This window comes from Rhopilema esculentum, chromosome 14 (assembly GCF_057945365.1).
Source record: "Rhopilema esculentum isolate cy_ngs chromosome 14, ASM5794536v1, whole genome shotgun sequence".
Lineage (NCBI taxonomy): Eukaryota > Metazoa > Cnidaria > Scyphozoa > Rhizostomeae > Rhizostomatidae > Rhopilema > Rhopilema esculentum.
In genome coordinates, this window is record NC_142828.1 from 3,429,182 (window position 1) to 3,450,328 (window position 21,147).

Consider the following 21,147-nt stretch of genomic DNA (forward strand, 5'->3'; position numbering starts at 1 on the left):
TTTATTTATACGAAAATACTTTATAAGAACACAGATGCTCGATTTGTCAAAAAATATGAATAATCTAAGAGCATGTTCTGCCAACTTTAAGGGGGCCTTTAAGATGTGGAAAATTAAACGATAGAAGTTTTTTTCTTCAAAATTTTTACTAATGTTAGCAAAACACAGCCGATTTCATAGCTGGCCAATCGTGGAACTAATAACGTTACGCAGCTCTGTTATTTGGTGGTCCAAAAAACAATTCATCAATATATTAATGTTGAAATATGTACAACATTGAGAGGCCCCAGACCTTAAATTATCCCAACAAAAATCTCGTTCTTTAAAAAAAGGGTGCAGTTCAGGTAGGGAAAGTAATACTTTTAGGAAATTTTAAGCTGCTAACGAGCGCTGGATAATAGACATTCAGTAAAAATAGGAATTTTCAATACTCTAAGCAAAATTATGAACAATAGAATTATGAAAAAAGTAGAGCTCTTGCATTTTGTGATTATGTTAAAGTGTTTGGCTAATTTGCAAGAAACTTTAGACGCAAACTTCTACTATCTTCAAAAGCATGCAAAAAATATAGGGGCTCTTATTTTAAAAATTTAGGACATTGAAATTAAAAACTTGTAACAAATAAAGAGTATCGAGTACCTAAATTTGCCACAGCCTTAAGAAAATGGATACCCAATATCATTCAATTTTTCGAAAGAGAGCTTTTCTGGTCAGGAATTTTTTCACACAGGAGACGGTTTCACTGGTCTTGTTACACTGGGTAGTTAATAAGAAAAATGTTTTGATTCCCTCCCCCTTACGGAAAAAACTATTAAATGTTTTATGATAGATATGCGAAGGAGACTTTTCCTGTCCTCCAAAAATATGCTTCAGCTGATGCGAGTTTATTCACAGTAGTTAACTTTTTCTTTTGAATGCAAGAACTGAAATTTAAAATGTATGAAACCTACCTTGTTGCCTAGTCACATTAAACTTTCTTCCACCACAGCTACAAAGTGGATTTATAAGTTTAATATTTATCCACTTTATTGTGTTAATAGTTATTCAAAAACTCTCTTCTAAGTTCAAAATTTCCCCTTAATGCCTATTTTTGAAGGTTGTTCACTGACATTTTTAGATATCATCTGAAACATCTGACAGAGAAGGGATGGATAAAGGGCCTCTTCTAACCAAAGGAAACGAAAACATTTCAGTGAAGTTGTGGAGATACGACCAACCGTAAGGAGAAGGACTGGAACGAAGGTGATTTGGCTTCTTTTAAATAGTAATTATATTCAAATAAGTAATATATTCATTCAGGTGCGTGGTGATTTGCCTGTTGCTGTATTAGTTCCTCTTGTTAGGGCACCAAATAAACACATGCTAATCCAATGGTTTTTCAAGAAAAACCGGCGAGCTGCCATTTTGTAGCATGAGGAGAACTGGCTAAATTCCTGTGAGGTTAGTTCAGTAATAGCAAACCATTGTGACTGACGAACACTGATTTCTCGGAACAAATTAATGTAATGAAAGTGCTTGGATATAAAGTCAGGGGATGGAGTTCTAAATTTTACATGCTCTTTTTACATTAAACTCTTTGACTTCCTAGATAATAAGATAATGTTCAATGAAAAAATTAATAGAGACTTTTGGAATCTTTCACTTATGGCCTAAGCTCAAATATTTTTGCCAATCCAAACGGTCCTTTCACTTTTGATTGCTCGAAGTTGCAACACCTACACCATTTTCAATGTTTGATTGAAAAAAACAATAATAGACACGGGCGTGAGCCTTGTGGTACGCCATATTCAACATTATATCGATCACTGTATTTTCAATGAAGAAATATTTCCCTATTTGTTGATATTGTAAGATGCCAGTTGTTGCAGCTTTTGAATGGGATATTTTAATGAAAACTTTCCCAGTAGGCACCTTTAGTATACCATACATACAGTGAACCTCTATAAACTGGTCCAACTTATGGTCTGAGCTATCAACTCTCTGTTGCAGGGAGTGTCTGTTGCAGGGAGTGTCTGTTGCAGGGGGTGTCCGTTGAAGGGGGTGTCCGTTGTAGAGGATGTCCATTGCCAGGAGGCTAATTGTGCAAATTATCTGTCATTTGTTTGAAAATGTCCGTCAATCGAAATTGGAATTTTTTTTAACTTGATTCACACCAAGCCTTACGGTATATAGCATGACAAACCAACCTTAAAGGGTCTTTTTTGGTTAATACTGCTTCCCTTGTAATGTTTCGAACCCTTTTGGAAAAGCAGGCATTTAAAAGCCTCTAATGAAAGCCATTGTCAGATAAGGAAAGCTTTACCAATTGTTGCTTTGAGAAATTTTTCCTACTACACTCATTTTTTCATAAGAAACGAAAGTTGATGTTGAATATTCCAATTTCTTAATGTTCTGGAAATTTCAATACTCATTGTTTCTTAAGAGTTTCTTAATTATGATGTCATGAATGATGTTATGAATGATGTTATGAAAGGTTCGTGACCTTTTTTATCACGTCAAGAGATTCGCTTTCGTTCTGATGCTTTATTTAGATGTGGGAAGTATATTTTTATCCCTTGTGTCATAAGTTCTAGGCCAACAGGGCAATCATGTTCTTGGATTTTACAAAATTTCGTTGTTCTCAGTTTTATCACGATTTGATAGTTTCTTAATTTTTTTGCTTGGAGTACTGAAGTTCCTTAATTTTTTCTGACTGTCAAGTACTCGTTTCTTATAGCCAGTTTCTTATATAAAAAATGAGTGTACTTGTGGTACGTAGTTTTTCTTGACCCAGTTGCTGTTACTAACATCATTATCATCACAAGCATGAAGTCAAGTATATTTGTCCTATAGTTTATTACCATTTGATGGTTTTTAATTGCTCGTTAAATTTGATTCCAATTGTTTTCCGTTTCGTATATTTGATGCCTATTATGCATTGAATAATTTTTGGGTTGAGATTTTGTTACGTCACAGTATTATGACAGTTCCTGATATAGTTTCTTTAGTTTGCTTTACGGTAACAAATTAGTAAGTTCAGACGTATTTTGAATGGTATGGAACATACAAGACGAAGTATGCAAAGCTATGTCTTTAAAAGACACTGTCAAATCTTAGTCTGTTTTTAGGCCGAGTGGCAATTCACTCTTGCAAATAGTTTTCAATGAAAACAAAAGGATTTCCATGGATTTTCTAATAAAACAATAGGATTTTCACCAAAGATGTGCGAGATTTTAATAGAGAGATTTGCCTCTCGTTTAAGGCGTTGCAGAGTTCATATAACTACGCTCTAACTTAAATAGGCCTCTTTTAATGCTGTTTAAAGTTAGGTAGATACTACCGAGGTACCGTGTACACGATGTTACCTTATAACTTTCGTTGAAATTCTAGTAATTTTTCGTATATTGATTATTTTCGTACTATTCAAAGAGGAAACGAGAAAACAGACATACAGGTTTGTCATGTGTGTCGTGGGGGCTTTAAATGTATATTAAGAAAAGTTACACTATTTCTTTTATAAGAAACTCGCTACAAGAAACGAGTACTGGACGATCTGAGAAACTTAAAAGCTTCAGTATTCGATGCAAAAAATTGAGACTCAGAGACTGAAAATACACTTACCCAAAGTGCATCTTAGAACGGAAGCGAATCTCTGGACTGAAATGTCATGAGCATTTTAAAGCAAATGAAAAGTGGAATACTCAACTTCGACCTTTGTTTCCTATAAAGAAACGAGTATATCAGTTCAAACTTATGAGCATGTTAGCAAAATTGCCCCCCGGTTATCAAAACTCTGAATCATTAAATATCTTGTTCGTTTCTTTTGTTGCTATGTTGACTCATTACTTTCATCCGTGCTATGTCACGATCGATATTATCTCTGCACTTTTCCTCTTTGCAATGTTATCACTTTCTGTAAGAATCAATAATTTTGATAAGTAGCTTCCTAAATCAGCAATCGCTTAGTTGTCATAAGGAGTGACTAAGGACCGGATACTTGTTTGCCTTCCCCTTTTAATTAAGGCAATGACATGTGACAACGAAGCCCTCTGCTATGTTTATGTTCGTTGTTCTCAAGGTTGTAGTTAAGCAGCCGTATGCCCCTTCCTGCAATTTGATAGCCATTAAGATAAGATTAGCTAGCAATATTTACACTTTGTTATTCCGCATGATAGAAATCGGCACTGTTTGTCTTAATGAGAGTGCAAGTTTCGTTCAATATTGTAACAAGATATTGACTATTTTTAGAAGACGATGCAATTAATACCCCCATAAAATGCCATTTGCCATTCAAGGAATTTGTGTAGCACAATAGTGCCCTATCACTTTTAATTTCAAAATTCGACCATTACCTTAATAAGGAAGTATATACTCAGTCCAATTAAAATAGATCAATTTGCATTTTAGTCCCCAGATGCTTAACGATTAATCTAATATTTGTTTTTCAAATCTATTCCGATTAAAAGCAGTTATAATCTGAACACACGAACAGTTGTTGACTTGTTTGGATGTCCAGAAAGAAAAATTTGAAATCTGCATTTGCCAGATATCCTACCCCGAATACTTTGACAGGCATATCATATCAAAGGCGGCTCTACGCTTTTTTATAAGAACAACCCTTATAAGAAACAACAGGCTGAGATTTGCCCAAAAAATAAGAACAAGATAAGAAAGAAGACAGGCTGAAATTCAACAAAACTCAAGAAATAAAATGCCAGCAAAAATTGAAAAATGAAATATTAGCAACAGAAAAACAGAAAACGATAAGCAAAATAGCATTAATTACTTTATCAAGCACATTTTATGTCCGGACACTACTATGCAAAGGAAATTCCATTAAAAAATAAGAAGCACATTAGGCTAAATTTGTGCAAAAAAGTAAGAAACGCCAGGCTGGAACTGGAGCCAAGTATTCTTATAAAAAAGCAGAAACACCTTTGAATAACTGGTTGGACATTCTGTAAAACATGGCGAAAATGGCCTGTTCATACGATGGTATGAAATATATACTGGAAATACAGCAAGGAAATAAGGAGTTTGGATCATTGCAATGCATGAAAATTCGGATACCTTTTACAACCTATGTCGAAATCACCTCCTGGGCCTACATTTGTATGACCCAAAAGGGTTGTTAAATGTAAATGTAATTATGATGATGATGATTATGACCATGTGTTGAATCAAGCAGATAGAGCGGGGGAATAGGATAGTAAGATTGGTCCCTTTTAACTGATTCACTATTTAAGGGGTTGACAGTCTGCTGCCTCGACTGGTTGCAACAGAATGTTAAGCCTTGTAACACAAACAAGTTAGAAACAAGGACACACTATTATTTTGAAACAATTGATGATTGTTTACAAGGGGTTCTCAAAGTCGGTTATGAATATTTAAAAAAACAAATCCCAACAGTCCTTTTGTAGCAAGTAAAGACATTAGCTATTCCATCACATTGATGGCCTTGAAATGTTTTTGTATGTTCCGAAGAATTGAGACAGTGTTGAAGAATAGATTAATAGCATGTTGCAGAGTAAAGTCAATAATATGGCTGCTGCTTGAGACAGAATCCTCCGTCATCCTGATTAAAGAGCAATGAACTGAAAATCTTCGTTAAAAGGAAGATTTGCAAGAGTAATAAAAAACTGTTTTCGGAATAAGTTAAATTATCCATAATTAAAAACAAACTACAAGTTATTAATAATGTTTTGGAAAAATATTGTTGCAAGGAGAGGGGATCAAGACTAAGTGAGAATCCCAATTTTCTACCCACGCCCATTTCAAACCCATTGAATTCGAGGAAGGTTTTATAGTGATATTTTCTTGGCCGGCAGCAGATAAAAAACGTTTCTGGACTCTGATCAACATACTACCGCAATATTTTATTTCTTGTAGATTCACTGAATCTGATAATTTAAAATTTGATACCAGCCCTTGCCTATTTGGTAAAGCCAACGAATATAAAGCATTTATTTAGTTTTAACTGAGTTTTTTCAGATAGGCTGCACAAATGAACTTTATTAATGCATTCAGAACAATTTCGATTGAGCATATAAGCAAAAATAAAAAAATACCCTCTTGAAGCTTAAGGAAATTGGATAAATTGCCGATTAAGTATCCCTGTTCTTTGCCGAGAATGCAATTTTAGGCCAAAATGCTTGAGTGCACACAGCCACCGAACTCTTAGCAAGGGTCCTTGTTTGAGACTATGAAGAATGCTCTGGAGATTTGATAGGCCCGGAATAGGAGGAAGAAGAGCTTTTCTAGAAATATTCTAACACCCAAATAGTTAGCTGGAAAGATTTTCGATAGAATGTTGTTAATTCTCTCTAATATCTTGTTGAATTTAATTATTTTCGTTATCAAATTTGTACTAGCTTTTGTTGATAATAAAAAGTCTTGGAAATTGGGTAAGCATCGTCTTAATCCCCATTCGGTGTCAGTGTTCATATCGCAAACCATTTTTCGATTCCCCTACGACTATTTTTTCACGAAAACTCTATCTTTTAAAAAAATACCCATCGGTAGTTTTTATTCATGGAATCTAGTTGCTATTTGCAAACATTTAAACCGCAAGGGCATATTTTTCTTCTGCATCCCCGAGATTGCTCTAATGTTGTTGCTGTTGTTGTTATCGCAATGAAGTAGTTGTTATTGTTGTTGTTGCTTACATGGGAATGTCCTCCAGAACTCTAATACTGTCTTGGTAAGTTCGAGTTTTTTAAAGCCAGTTTCAATGGTCTCCCAAAGGTAGAAGTTATCTAAAAGCTGATCTTCTTTACATTTTCTGGCGAAGGTGAAGTATCCGGTGCGGATAATACGATTAACCTCGTGTTTTACACGTCGAGGAGTTTTTTGACTGCATCAACGAATCACAGGTCGCCTAGGGTTAGGGAAGGCTCTCTTAAAAATATGACATCTAGCAGAACATGGTACCTCTCCGTATTGTTCATGTCCGCCACATTTGCTTATGTTGCAAGATCTTTGACAAATCAGACATCGGAATGAATGATTTCATTGACTCGAATATAACGTGTCATGTAAACGGAACATATTATGAAATTAGTGAACATATATTGTCGGTGGATATTGGGCAAATATGGAAGCCATTAAAAATTTAATCCGTGAATAAGTTAATCTTCTTATTATAGCTATGGTTCGATCTACAACATTGACAATCTGTTAATAGAAAGTAAAGCTCTCGTTCATTCAAACGAGTCCTCCCCTCCCACTGTAACTGCTGACTACTCGAGAAAAAATTTCCGTAAAATTACAGACGTATTATTTGAGAAACCCACAAGTTTCCTCGAGGCAAGAAGTTCTGCGCGGTCCAAAACTGGTTTTTAATTTATGAATAATGGTTTCATTTTAGACCGATGGAAGTTGAGGATTAACACATTTCAACACCATTTTCCATAGATTATTGCCCTTTAGCCCACTGGGTTCTTGAAAAAGTACATCTTAGAAAGCATAACAGCTGAATCTCAGAACCGGCATAGAATAGACCGGGGATAGAGAGGACCGGACATGGAACGGACCGGGATAGAAAAGGCCGGGCATGGCATAGACCGACCCGATAGTAAAAAAAACTGGGCATCGAGTTAACAATATGCATCTATTCTGTCTTGATCAGAATTTAATTAAATACAATGTATCAACATTACTCATATTATTCAAAATTTTATGTAAGACGTCTAGAAAATGGGTCACTTTACACTTAGAGGGTAACTCTTACTTTTTCAATAGGGATTTTTTATTTATGCGGATTTTTATAACTAAGATAGAAGTGGAAGGTACAACAAACCAAAAATCGTAGAAAGGTCAACCGGATTATCTGACGCTACAATCCAATGACATTTACTGTCTCCGAAATTACCAAAGCTGTCACTATACAGGAAAAGTTCAGAAAAGAAAAAAGCTTTATTGAATTCCCAAGTTACCTGAAACCTTGATGGTTCCTATCCGAATATGAAGCAGCAAGATTATCCAGGGCTTTACAATTGAATAAAAAGGGTTGTAACTTTGAAGGATGAGCTAAATAACTGGCGGATTAATAAAGATTGAATTGTGAAGCTATTACTACCTTTAACATGGACGATGTAATTTAGATCCGATATTAAGTAAAGATGGTTATCCCTTTTCCGTGTAGCAGCAGGGAAATTTAAAGCAACTTGTGCTTAATAAAGAAGCGGTCAGGATGAGGTAGACTCCAAGGAAATACAGGATTTCCCTTCAGTTAAAACTGTTGGCAGTAGCCATGATTATGATAAGATGAATTAATTTAATTAATTTGCGTAAGAGAAAATCCAAACTTATGTGACATGTTGTTCATTGTCCCTTAGAAAATTCACTTTGCTTGAAAAATAGTAATTTCCTGTGATTACCATCATTTTAAATATTTTACCCAGAGATGGCTTGAATTATTGTCTGGTTTCGTGTACATCGTGAAAATTGGTCAAAAGTTTGAAATGTTCAAGAGGTAAACAAAGAAACATTCTGCCGGGTCACCTCCATTAACAAGAAACGAATACGCCTTTCTACTGCAGCAGCCACACAAGTGTATCTTGTCATTGTTAATAGTATAAATTAGTAAAAAATCAATTAGGAATCGAGGCTAATAGTAAATATGATATACGTGATTGTATTGGATGGGAGGTCCATATTCTTGATCCTGGATCAGTTTCACTGTGGAACTGCGATCCAAAAGAGCCAATCTATTTTTGCTTTCTCGACGTTTTTAGCTATGAAGCAACCATCTAATTTTAGTTTTTGATAAGTTGCACCCTGCGAAAAATTTTATGAAGATGTTTGATGATACGTGACATAAAAATGCAATAATACTGGAAATATTTTACAATTGACATACACGATTTTGTTATAAGGAATCACTTTAAATGAGGAACCTACATGCAGAGAGAAGAAAAATTCAAAGAACCGTTGGTACTGAAAACAAAGTCGCTAAGGAACTTGTCAGTCTTGAATATTTTAATCATTGCAAGCAATCAAGAATAAGGAAACCGGTTCCATTCATTTTGAGTTGAAAATAAAAAAACGGTGTGTTACCAAGGTAGCTGTCGAGTGTCTCATATTCCTTTTTGATTGAATCTCCTCTTTGTCATATATCAAACATATTTCTAGTTTTCTTTCTGTTTTTCACCTTCTTGTTTTCTTTTAGCTACAGTTCAGAATTTAGCAAAAACTAACACAGAATTGCATTATTACACAGAATGTATTATGTGCAATTTTCATGGCACCAAATGTGCAGTAAAATGAAGGAGCTATTAAGGAAGTTTTAGTTCCTTTATAAAAGCAGATAACTAGATACCAGACATAATTCTCAAAAAGCTTATTTGAAATAGCTTTGAAAAAGTAATGATTTTGAAACATTTATTCATCTTGAATTTTATGCTCAGACATTCTTTAGAGTATAAAACATTATAACACAGATAGAAATCTCTACGCTAGGAAATATATATACCCAGTTCTGGAGCGAAATAGGCCAATCAGAAACATGATCACATGTAAATGTATGCCCAATCAATGTATTACCAATGGAGTCCAAAGTCGAAAACGAACCCTTCTATCACAAAAGCAGTTTTTTCGTTTGACTGATTGAGCAGCATTCACAGTCATGTGCTTTGAAGAGGGCCAGACGAAAAGCTTTAAGTATGTTTCAAAATGTTTGCTTTTTGAAGCCATTTTAAATTTTTTGAGGCACTGAAAATTGTTTGCAGTAGCTTCCTTAATTATTGCTGTGTTTCTAAAGTACAACTGCCTCGTCTCAAGGACGCAGAATGGAGGCTTTAACCAACTTAATGATTTTATGTTCCAAATCTCCTTTGCATAGATTTTCTCGTTGGTGGCATTTCGATAGAATGTAGTATATATAGGATTGTTGAAGATAATCTTTTTCAAATGGAAAAAGCCGATCAAAAAATTTATGTGGTTGGTAAATTTGATTAATTTAGCAAGTTACACTCAGAATCAAGATGCAAATATATTAATGAATTGAATATGATCACTCGGAGTTGCTGGGAGATAAACTTGAACTCCTAGTGAATGAAAAACTTGACAACAACAGGCAACCAAGTCCAAGTCAATAATTTTTTCGTCACCTAAGCCTGCGTTTTGAAACATACGAATGGCACAGAAACTTTGCTAATTGCAAATGTGTTTTGTTGTGGTGAGACATTTATTTGGCAGAGAAAGTACCAGAGCCGAAAGTGCAAATATTGCCAATCACTTCGCATTTTCAGTTATTTTAAAGCTGGTCTTTTTTAAAGCAACAAAGAAGATTGGCCATGACAAAAAGTCGAATAAGCATGGAGATCTCATTCTTGCTATTCTTTGGCCCTTCTTCAAAAAAAGCCAATTTATCTTTATTTTCTTGTTCTTGTCATTTTTTGAGATACCAAGATGGGATAAATTTATCAGCGATTAACTAACTCCAGTTATCAAATACATTTTGAGTTTGCTGATGCTCCAACACTCCTACTGCGCATGCCCATAAGACGCCTGTTCTCTGACTTACTTTAGCTAATCTCCTCAACAAAACATTAACAAAAACTTGAAAACTACCCAAAATTATCTGAAACTTGATAATGACTCCTCTAGGTAATCTGATATGATCCAGAAAGTTTCTTTGCTGCGCGCCTGTAAAACTTTTGGTAAAAAACCTTACTGCGAAGGAGGTTCCACATATCTGTTGAAGGCTCCACAGATTTTAGAAGATGAAAAATGCAAGATAAAATTGTTCAGATCGTTAGATGTTGAGAAAGGGATATGGGTGGACGCATTTAGTAGGTCTGAATGAGAAATCTAGAAATTTAAGTATCAAGAATGTTGATGCATGGCCCAGTAAACCTTGAACATGGCTGGTTTTGATGGCTTGGCTGATTGTAGATATCGAAAATAGATTTGTAGTTCACGATGTTGGTCATATTCGAGGGTAACTTTGGTAATCTGATGAAGACTTTGAAGGTGCGGAGAAATACTTTGCTTGTAGCATGACTTTAAGCTGTGATACCATCTTAATTTTTAGATGCTTGACACCTGATTATACTGGCCAAATTCCTAAGGTGTCTGTCCCAGCTGCCTGTCTCTTGACGTTCCAATTGGCGTTAATTTTTTATTTTGAGTATAGGCTTGGAAGATGTTTGTTACCAGTATATTTGAGGTTACATAATTTCCTTAATGGTATTCTTAATAATCCTGTAATATATCAGTTTTGATTTAATATCAACAAAATTTTGGCCAAAAGTAGCACCGTTTGTATATAATTGCCTTTTTGATACAGCTCATGGTCTAGTTCTTGAAGCCAATTTTTGGACCTCTTTTTATCGAATTGTAGAACCAAAAGCTCCTTAATAGATCCTTGATTTAACTGCACATCTGGTGCCATAGATTTGCACATAGTGTATTAGAATTCTTCAATAGTGTCGCTAGATTCTTAACTGTAGCTAGAAGCAAGGTGAAAAAATGAAAGACGTTTGATATTCTTTTGAAAAAGTGAAGATTAAATCAAGAAGGAATATGAAACACTCGACAGCTACCTTGGTAACACATGGATTTTGTGATTTCTGACTCAAAATGAATGAAACCGGCTTCCTAATTCTTGATTGTTCGCAATGGTAATTTTTAAAAATGAAAATTTCCTTTGAGATTTTGTCTTTAGTACTAACGCTTCTCCAACTTTTTCTGCCGTCTTAATGTAGGTTCCTTATAAAGTGGTTCCTTATGAAAAATCGTGCATTATCGTTTATCGTTCATCAGACAGTGTCTCTGATGGATCTTTCGTCATATTGTTTTCATCCATAGTTAAATCACAACGCCTTAAGAATGTTCAAGTGCGGTTTGGATCCTCTCTACTGCCAAGGTTTCTTTTCAAGGTCTTTGCCAAGGTTGTTTTAATTGATTTCGTAGGTCTTGAATAAGCTTATTTTGAACCTGTGGATGAATATGCACATTTGTTTTCAAGTGCGGTCACTGTTAACCTAATTTCGATGGCCCTTCCATGGCCACCCGGACTTCCTTGATAAGTATTAACTGTCCTCTCAATTACTAAATTATTACCCCTGGTTTCCTTTATTCTATATTTTGTAGTGTTGCTTTGTCCTTTTCTCTGTTATAGCAATTACATCGTTTACAGAACTAGTGTACAATTTCAAAGAGTTTTCCAAAATATAGTTTCTTCTCACAACAAGTTTGATTTTTGATGCGTATCATTTAGAGGTCTACAGTATTTCTATAGCTCTAGCAAAAAGGAATTTGTTCGTGTTCTTTATATTGTTTTAGTTCTTTGATTAAAGCTTAAGGTAATTATAGTTTACCATGCTAATTAAGGTTAGCTGTTTATAAAAAATACATAGAACTCACTATTAGAAAAATACAATCTGAAAAATAAAATTCGAAATATACAATATGAAATAAAAAGCCTAAATTTGGGTAAAATATCTTACAAAATTTGCAGTTGCAAGTAGTTGCAGTAGACATTTATGAGTTTTAATAAGTTATTTGAATATCTAAAGGGAGTCTAATTTTCTATTTTTCCCCACAAGTCTGGCCGTATCGATTCCACGGCAAGTTTAACTCTACTTTTTTATCGGAACGTTTTTTTAGAAAGCGTCTATCATTTTATAGCACCATCTTTTTCCACTACCGCCCCATCTCACGGATTTACGGCGTACGGCCCTGCCAGCAGGCCGGAACGGTTCTGCCCTTATATGGAGACGTAAACTTTTACATATCACCTTACGTAATTGAATAGATGTCATAATGGAAGAGTATCCTGTTGCGGGGCGTATCTGGCGGGGCTGCATAGGGTGTGACATCCCCCAGCATTAATGAGTTGTTCGGCACAATCTTAGTTGGTCGGTTACATCCGAATTTTTCTGTAAAGTTTGCGAGTAACGGTTATTCTTGTTTTTCACTGCTTTAAGGTCATCCACTTTTGGTAAAGATTCTCTGCCAATTTTAAGCATCCTTGCCACTATAGTTATCTTCTTAATAGTTTGTTTGATATTATCTTTTCTCCACTTTGATAGACAATGTTCATGAATTTTCCGCTACAGACATCAACATTAACATGAAAGTACATAAATTTCAGCACAGTTTTACTCAAAAAATTTCTCAAAAAATACCCAAAAAACAGTTAGAGGCACGCAGTCCATGCCTGAATCTAACCTGCTAGGTGATTTTTAAGGTAGCTGGTCACGTTGAGGGGGCTACCCGACATTAGACACTGGGACTTTGCTCCAATTGAACATACCGCACATGAGCGTACATGACTAATTTGTTGACGTCAGCAGACAGGCTTCCTACTTTTTGCATTTCACGTTTGAAGTCCGAAACATAGTTGTGTGGATTGAATATAATTAGCTTAAAGTTAATTACATTTGTAAAGTAAAAAATTAAAGTAGAGTTTAGCGAAAAACAGGAAATAAATCACGCCTAGGTACAAAGTAAGATTTTGGCAGACGAAGGAAATAGTTGAGAAGCTGAGGTCAAGCTGGTTGTATGGTCAAGTCGTGATTGAATCAACAGTAAGAGCTCGTATTTTGCAAATATGACATGAAAGAAAAAGCCCAGCTTTTTATCTCCATTATCTGTTAATGTTGTCACATGGAAAGTCTTTCCTATAAATCTCATTTAGCTGCGCCAGCTTGCTTCCTCTCGAATTTATCATAAAATCTGTTATATTTTGAAACGTTCTTTGTCTAAATTGGGCAGTATCTTGCCGAACAAAGTACTCCTGAAACGGCCAACGGGAACCTCTCTGAAATGATGCTCAGTGGGCCTATTCTACGGTGTCATCTAAAGCATATTAATCAATAAGTAGATCGTGATAAAAAATCACTTCTATTTTTACAATTTAACGGGATTTCCAATTTGAAATTCGTTTCATTCATTCATTGGAATCAAACAACAGATGTTCCTTTTTGCAGTTGCAAATTCATTAGATTTTTCTGAAAATGGAAGAGGAGAAATGAAATTTTGCCTGCATATCGGTTTTGATTCAATGAGGGCCTCTGCAGGGATTACCCGGTGTCAAGGACAGCTAAACAAGGTCTTTGACGAATTGAGTTTTTTGAATTGAAGTTGCAGCCAGCCCCAGCAGCCAGCTCAACAATTTATTACATGTTTCTTTTCCACAGTGCTTTCTGTTTGAGTAGCCTCGAATCGACACTTAATGCCCCCCCGCCCCCACCCCCCCCCCCATTTGCTAATTGAACCCACTTTCGTCTTAACCTAGCGATACTGAGACCATGAAAAAACCTGGTTTTGGATCCCGAATAATTAATGCATCTCCGTTTTCATTTTTCGATTCACTGACCCAACGAGATTATTTGAAATAAATATTGAAAATAAACAGAAGCGACCCGTTCACAAGTCACTGTATTTTTCCCGGAGACACAGTGCCAGTAAGGAGGGCGATGTTTTTTCGAAGGCAAACTTGTTTGGAGTTTGGTGTCTAAAGCAAGCCAGATTTCGCCAAGCCATCAAATGAATTAAGTGGTTCAGCCCCTAAAACATCAGTCAGTTGCGTCCCTGGCCTCATTAGATCACCAATTTTTTATTTAAACTGCTATTGTGAATGTTTCTAGTCGCTGACCATTTTGAATGATCCTCGTTCCGAGAGCCATGCCTTATCTTTACCGAATCTCCTGCTTGAGTGGAACAACATCATGAATTTTGACGAACTGTTCTTGGTCTGCCAAAGTAGTAAATCGTATTTTTTTCAATTCATGACTTGCGTTGTTAAGAGTTGCGACCTGAATTTGACCGCATTTACTGAGTTTCTTAGATAAAGTCACGATGTGGTCAGCACATTTCCCTTTTGGTTTCCGTTCTAGATGAGTATTCCGTGATTGCCTCTTCATCGTTTGCCCCTGATGGATAACCCCTGTTCAAGATTATAAATTCCTTCATCATATCTTGAAAACATTGGCAATGAATAAACCTGCAAGTAGGAGGTTCTGTCGCGAAACCCATTTATAATTTGGTATTTTAGAGTTTCTGTTCCAACTCAAGACGTGGTCTTGAAAGTTTTACCTACTACCATCGGTATTTCATCAAAAATTGCCCTGAACAGTTATTCTTGACTTTCTATTAAGTCAACCTTCCAGTGTTCTTGTCTTTATTTTGCTCTTGCAGTAAGAGCAAATTTTTTAGAAGGAGTACACTATTTGTTTAATCATCTTTTCATAACTTAAAGTTCACATATTTCTTTAAGCAACTAAATCTCAGGATCTCCGGGTCTTTACACATTCCTTCGAGAGCCACAATCTTTCCATTTGGAACGATCTTTAGCTTTCCGCTCCAGAATGTTTTAAGGCGTTCCAGTGTTTTCGCGTATTTGGGCTGCCAAACGTTTTTCGGGCTTTTTGGTTTTTTACCTTTCTTCTTAACTTTTACTGTAGGCGCTCCTGACAAAGCTATTGCTATCTCTTACTGTGCTACAAGACGCCAGATTTGCTCTTTTTTACCATGTTGAGGATATCATCACTTTCATTTCAGAAATTTCTAAGTTCAGATAGTCGCTCAATTGCTGCGGAGATAACAGGCAGTCTTAATTTAATCTCTAACTCTAAAGTTGAATCTTTAACGGTGCCTTTCTGGAAACGACCTTTTTTGCTGAAACGCACAAAATTTGATTAATTTCGTTAAGTTTTTGAGCCGGTACAGGAACCTTATTAATTTCTCTGCAATTATAGTACTATGATTGTTGTGATAAGTTTTTTCACGTTTTTTCATATGTGTGCACATCTATACCTAAGCAAAAACTCTATCATAAACAAAATTTTATGGAACAAACACAGTAACGTGCTGTGACGAGATTGTGTAGATCTAATTAAGTACAAAACGTCTCCCCCCAATCACGAGCCATGCATTCATTAATACTTCCGTTTCTCCTCCTTCCTTTTGCTTAGGGTTTTTTCTACGGTCTGTTAGGGTCATAAAACTCTGCCCTTGGAGCTACATGCAAACAACCAATATCCGTTATTTCCTCGAATCCTCAACAAAGAAATCATGATCTTTTTATCGAATAATTGTTTAAATTCTGCAGACAGTGCCCTTCCTGTCTTTGTGATTCAAGCCAACTATGAAGTTTTCTGTCACACTATTTTGATCATAAACTTCAGTTTCTCCTTGATTATTAAAATAGCCGTGCGTGTTTCACTATCTTAATGACATTTGATACTATCATCTCAGCCAACTCCCTCTGCGGTACTTTGTTCCTTCTCTCTTCAGAGCATGCTTTCAGGAGTCAAGTGAATAATTAAGTATACCATAACAACACTATATTTGAGTTGAGTTGAGCTGGGTTGTTGATTATCCTGGGGTAACTTTTCAAGCACCATTTTTTGTAACTGTCATCATTAGCCGTCTGTTGAATGCTGCTTATTTGCAGTACATATGATTTACCCCCAATAAAGCATTGCTTTTCAAAATAGAACTATCCTTAACATAAGAAGTCTCAAAGCAGAATTGACTGTGAGTCACTCAAGCGTTTGCTACGTGGAGGCATGATTATATTAGTAACAGGTCCAGGGCTTATACCTCTATGGAAGGGGGAAGGGGCGAGGTCAATTTTATCAAGGTTTCGTTTTCTCAGGGGCCTAATAAAACCTGCGAAATTTACTCTGTACAATGTTCAGAAACCTCGCTGGATACTGTTTTGTATTTGGAGGCATTTGATGAGTTGTTTATGAAAAGGAGGTGTTTGATGGAATGCAGCGTTGATCTTAATTTTTGTGTAGAAAGGATTGACATTTGTTGGAGGGGTGCGTTTATTTGAAGCAAAGGGTATGTTAGACATAGAAGTACATCAATGAAAAGTGCTTGATAGTCAGAGATGGAGAGGATTGTTTAGGAGCTTCAAAGAACTCGAACAGGTGCCCCCCAAGGAGAAAAGGATAACAGCGAGAATGATAAAGAAGTAAGAGTAGAAGAAGAAGACGGGGATAAAGAAGAAGAGGAAGCAGCAGAAGAAGATTAAGTAGAAGTAATAGCTGTAAAAGATGCAAGTGAAATAGAAGACGTACATAAATGAACAAGGAGTATAAGGAAAAGAAGTAGTAAAATAAGAAGAAAAACAGTATTCAAAGTAATGGAGTAAGAGAAAGAAGAAGAAACAGAGGAAGTAGAAGAAATATAAGTAAGAAAAAAAGACGAAAAAGAAGATGTAGTAAAAGTAGGAGAACAAGTAGAAGAGGAAGTATCAATAGAAGAGGAAGCAATAGAAGAAGTTAAAATTGAAGAAGAAGAAATTGGAAATAGAAGAAATTTGAATAAAGAAGAAGGAGGGGAAGAAGAAGTAGTAGAGAAAGAAGAGAGAGCAGAAGAAGGAGTTTCAAAATGAAAAGATACAGAAGAAGTAGTAGTACAGAAATATAGTAGTTCGACTCGATGCCCGGCGATATTTTGTGGGAAATGTGAACGCAGGAATTGCTTGTATATTTTATAAGCAGCTGTTTATATCGAGGAAAGAAAGCCCAAGTTCTCGTAGGTAATGACGCCATTAATCATAAGTTTTGTAACGCGCCAAAACTAGGGTAGTAAGCCTGGGGATAACTGGTAGAGATGACCGAGATTAGCAAGAGTGAAGCTGGAATGGGATGGACTCTATATATAACACTGTTATGTTCACCTATGTACGGCAGAATGGATTCTTAACCAATCCATCCGGTTATCTGTCACTGCCTGTTACCATGTAATAGGTAAATAGCAAAACTTTCAAAGCTGTGGCATAGCAGAATTTAGGACACCGATCAAAAGGGCCCCCAAATTAAGACTTCGCTCAAGTTCAATTCATTTTTCAAATATTTTCAAAGCTCTTCAACTGAACCTTTAAGGACTCAGGTATCCCTAGTTAAAGGCAATCTGTCTCGTTGTGGATTGGTTAACGAGAACAATAGCTGTAACAATAGCCTAAACACAATTCCAGCGCTCCGCCATATTTTTTTACAATGCGATAAACTAACGGGGGATTGGAAACAATAAAGAATCCCTTTGTTCTTATAATCAATCAACGTCGTGACAGATTGCCTTTAACATGGAAAGTTATGGTTTGGTCTTTCTCTGTAAAAATGGCACTTACGCATAGAAAGCTCCGGAACTACTCCTTCTGCTTTGATGTATTTGTTTTATGGTTTGGTTCCAAACCTTCTTAAGTGAATTCAAACAATTTTTTAATTGCTATTTACAGGTGATCATGAAATCCAAGAAGTAACGCCTGAAGAATGTAAACCACGGTTTTGCCTTCAAAACGCCCATATTTAACAAGTATGTGTCCATTTCATTCATCTTTAAGATTAAATAGTTCAATGATGGTTAGATCGGGAGATAGTTAGATACTGTTCAAAAGGTCGTTAGGTTGAATCCCAGTATTCGGACTCTCTGTCTTAATAAACCAAATTGTTCACTTGGTTGAATCTTGTTTATCAAACAGTGAATAGAAGAGGAGTTTGGCATCCTCCAGGCACCAATACCGCCCTGGTTCTACCCTCATACCCCCAAACTAACTCATCGTAAACAGATGAGAGAATGCGAACTTTTGAAACTGATTTTGAGCGTATCCAATTCATTGTTGCCAAAAGAATTTTTCAGACTGATTTAGAAGGGGGCAAGGTGGCAACTGCCCTGCCTTTCCTTGTGTAACCAATCGATAAGTGCTACATTGCAAAAAATATTGATATTTTTATTTGGGTTCGGCCTGTTTTAGTCCCACCAAGTGTTTTAATGGGTAGGGGCTTTTGAATGCTTTTAAAGTTTTGGTACTACTGGAGAGGTACAATGCAAGATGTGAATGACTTTAACAAAAAGGTTTATATTCTCAAGTTAAAAAGTTAGTCTTATTGTTTCCTTACATCGAAAGAGTTCTCCTTGTAACTTTATTCGTCATGATACTGGCGTCTCGGTTTTGTCTGTGACATTGCTTTCAAACTGTAATCCTATGATGAACTAAATGGGAGTTATCATCAACTTCAATCTGCTTCTTGTGCTCCACCTCTTTCTTACGGCTCCAGTGATAGCATTTCTGTTTTCGACAGATGATACTACTCGACCCCTTTGCTTTTCAAGTACCGCTTAGCTCAGAAGATAGCTTGCCTTCAAACCATTTCATATATTAGTATGTACCCTTTGGTGCAAATCTTCTTTCTGCGCAGACAAAACGAACCTTGACAGGGGACGACTGTAGGGAGCTCATGATCCGCTCATGCCAGTCAACCAAACTCCCTCTGACGTATAAACTATAGATAATCCGGGTACTTACCCGGACCCGGACTCGCTCTATCAGTCGACAAGGACTCTCAAATCAGGAAATATCCTATATTGATAGTCAGACGCCAAGTTACAGTAACATATACCTCCAATGAACGCCAAACAAGGGCATGTACGATGCTGTAGTAGTGATTTGAGGGGGGGGCGGGGCGATGGTGGTGATTTGGGTGGGGGACGGGGAAGGATGTTACAAGTTTGTTGTAGATCTTCCTACTGCAAGACCGTTTTGAAACACGGTATTTGTCTGGATGGGACGCTTTTGTGAAAATTCAGGTTTATATAACTCTCTGTAATCACAAATTGTATGTTTAGCTCCTGATCATGAGTTTCTTGCTCGTGACATGTGGTGTAAACAGAATAGCTTTAGGCTTGCCACAACTATGTGTTACTTTAACCTACAACACCTTCAGCTTTACCAAGGCTGCTGCTTACACACTTATCATTTTCCTTGAATGTGACAGCTAAGGCTACAACGTTTTTTATGCAAATTCGTAAGCCTAACTAAACCTAAGGTGTGTAAGCAGGGGGATGTCTAAAGACGGCCAGAAATCGTGGCCCGAACATAGGGACCCTACTCAACGTATGGCAGAAAACAATTCTTTGATGCCTATAGTTAAATTCAAGAATCTTAATAATACAACTTTTAGCAAAAAGGGCTTAAGTATAAGTTGTGGTCGGCGTTACTCGGGTTAGAACACTCCTGGATCCTGGCGTCATCTGCTGCCAAATAAAAAGTGCGATTTCCAGTCCTTTTGCCCAGAGCAAGAAGCGAGTAAACGAGAACTGACTATGGTCTCGTCTTCGATAGTACTCAGTCGATCAACAGCGATATGAAATTATTAGGTACCAAACACAAACAGCTTATCAAAAGAGCTTAATATGAATTGATACAGCTAATCAATCAACAGCAAAGATATAAAGTCAAAGTAACAAACGAATTTTCAAGAATCATTAAACGAGCCATCTGAGCCATCAAGGTTTATTCACTGACATGATACATTCATTCAGATGTATTATCACTTGTGGAAAGAAGTACTCTGGATAGAACTCAAACTTTACTTATCCTCGTTTTGGATAAGAGGCAGTCTGGAAAAATATTACAATTATCGAAGACTCTTCAACGTAAGCAAACGTGACGTATTATTATAACGGTAATTCTCTACAACGAAGACCTCCCAAAAACGGACCCCTCCCAAAAATGGACCCCTCCCTAAAACTGACCACTCCCTATAATGGATGCCTCCATAAAATGGACACTTTTCTACAATTGATTTATCCCTACAACTTCCCTCAAACGGAATCTTCTGTACCACAGGTACCCTCTATAATGGATACCTACCCCTATATCGAATACCTCCCCCTACAACAGACCCCCCCCTTCAAAGTACACCTCCCAACAAGGAATGCCTCCATCTAACAGACACCTCTCTATAACGAAGACTACTCTATAACGAACACCCCGCAAATAACGGCCAGTAGCTCTTGTCTCAAAAGGTTCCCCGCTTTATTAAAGTTTCAATGTAATCAGCAGTGAATCATTGTGGTGTGTCTTTTAATTTTGTCCCTAGTGATAAGAGCCATCCCTTTTATCTTATATGCTGGTTTATTCTGCTTACTTTTATGTTAATGTATTATCTGTCTCCACATTTGTTCACTAATAACTAATAATTGTGTCTGATTTCTGAACGTCTTAGCCCACCAAATCCAGTACTAGTGTTATAAAGCTCTATTATCTTATCCTGCGTATCAACCAAAGCTATCTTTGTTATTCTTGCAATGAATTTCAGCTAGGCATGTAATGGGAACAAATTAGATTTGGTGACGAGCTTAGAAGCCTAAACTTGAGAAGACTTCAACATATGTTAGTCAATGAAAATGTCGCCACTTATG

General features: G+C 36.4%; 1 protein-coding gene across 6 annotated transcripts in view; it reads left to right on the top strand.

The window, feature by feature from the left end:
• The window catches only part of LOC135695831 (uncharacterized), a 106,658-nt gene that overhangs the window by 20,063 nt on the left and 65,448 nt on the right, over window positions 1-21,147 (top strand). For 5 of the 6 annotated variants that reach the window (XR_016144575.1, XR_016144573.1, XR_010517303.2 and 2 more), the window contains 2 exons: window positions 1,118-1,242; window positions 18,182-18,258. The gene's annotated coding sequence lies outside the window, so the exon portion shown is untranslated. The remainder of the gene's footprint in view (window positions 1-1,117; window positions 1,243-18,181; window positions 18,259-21,147) is intronic. The other variant, XR_016144574.1, reaches the window with a different exon arrangement.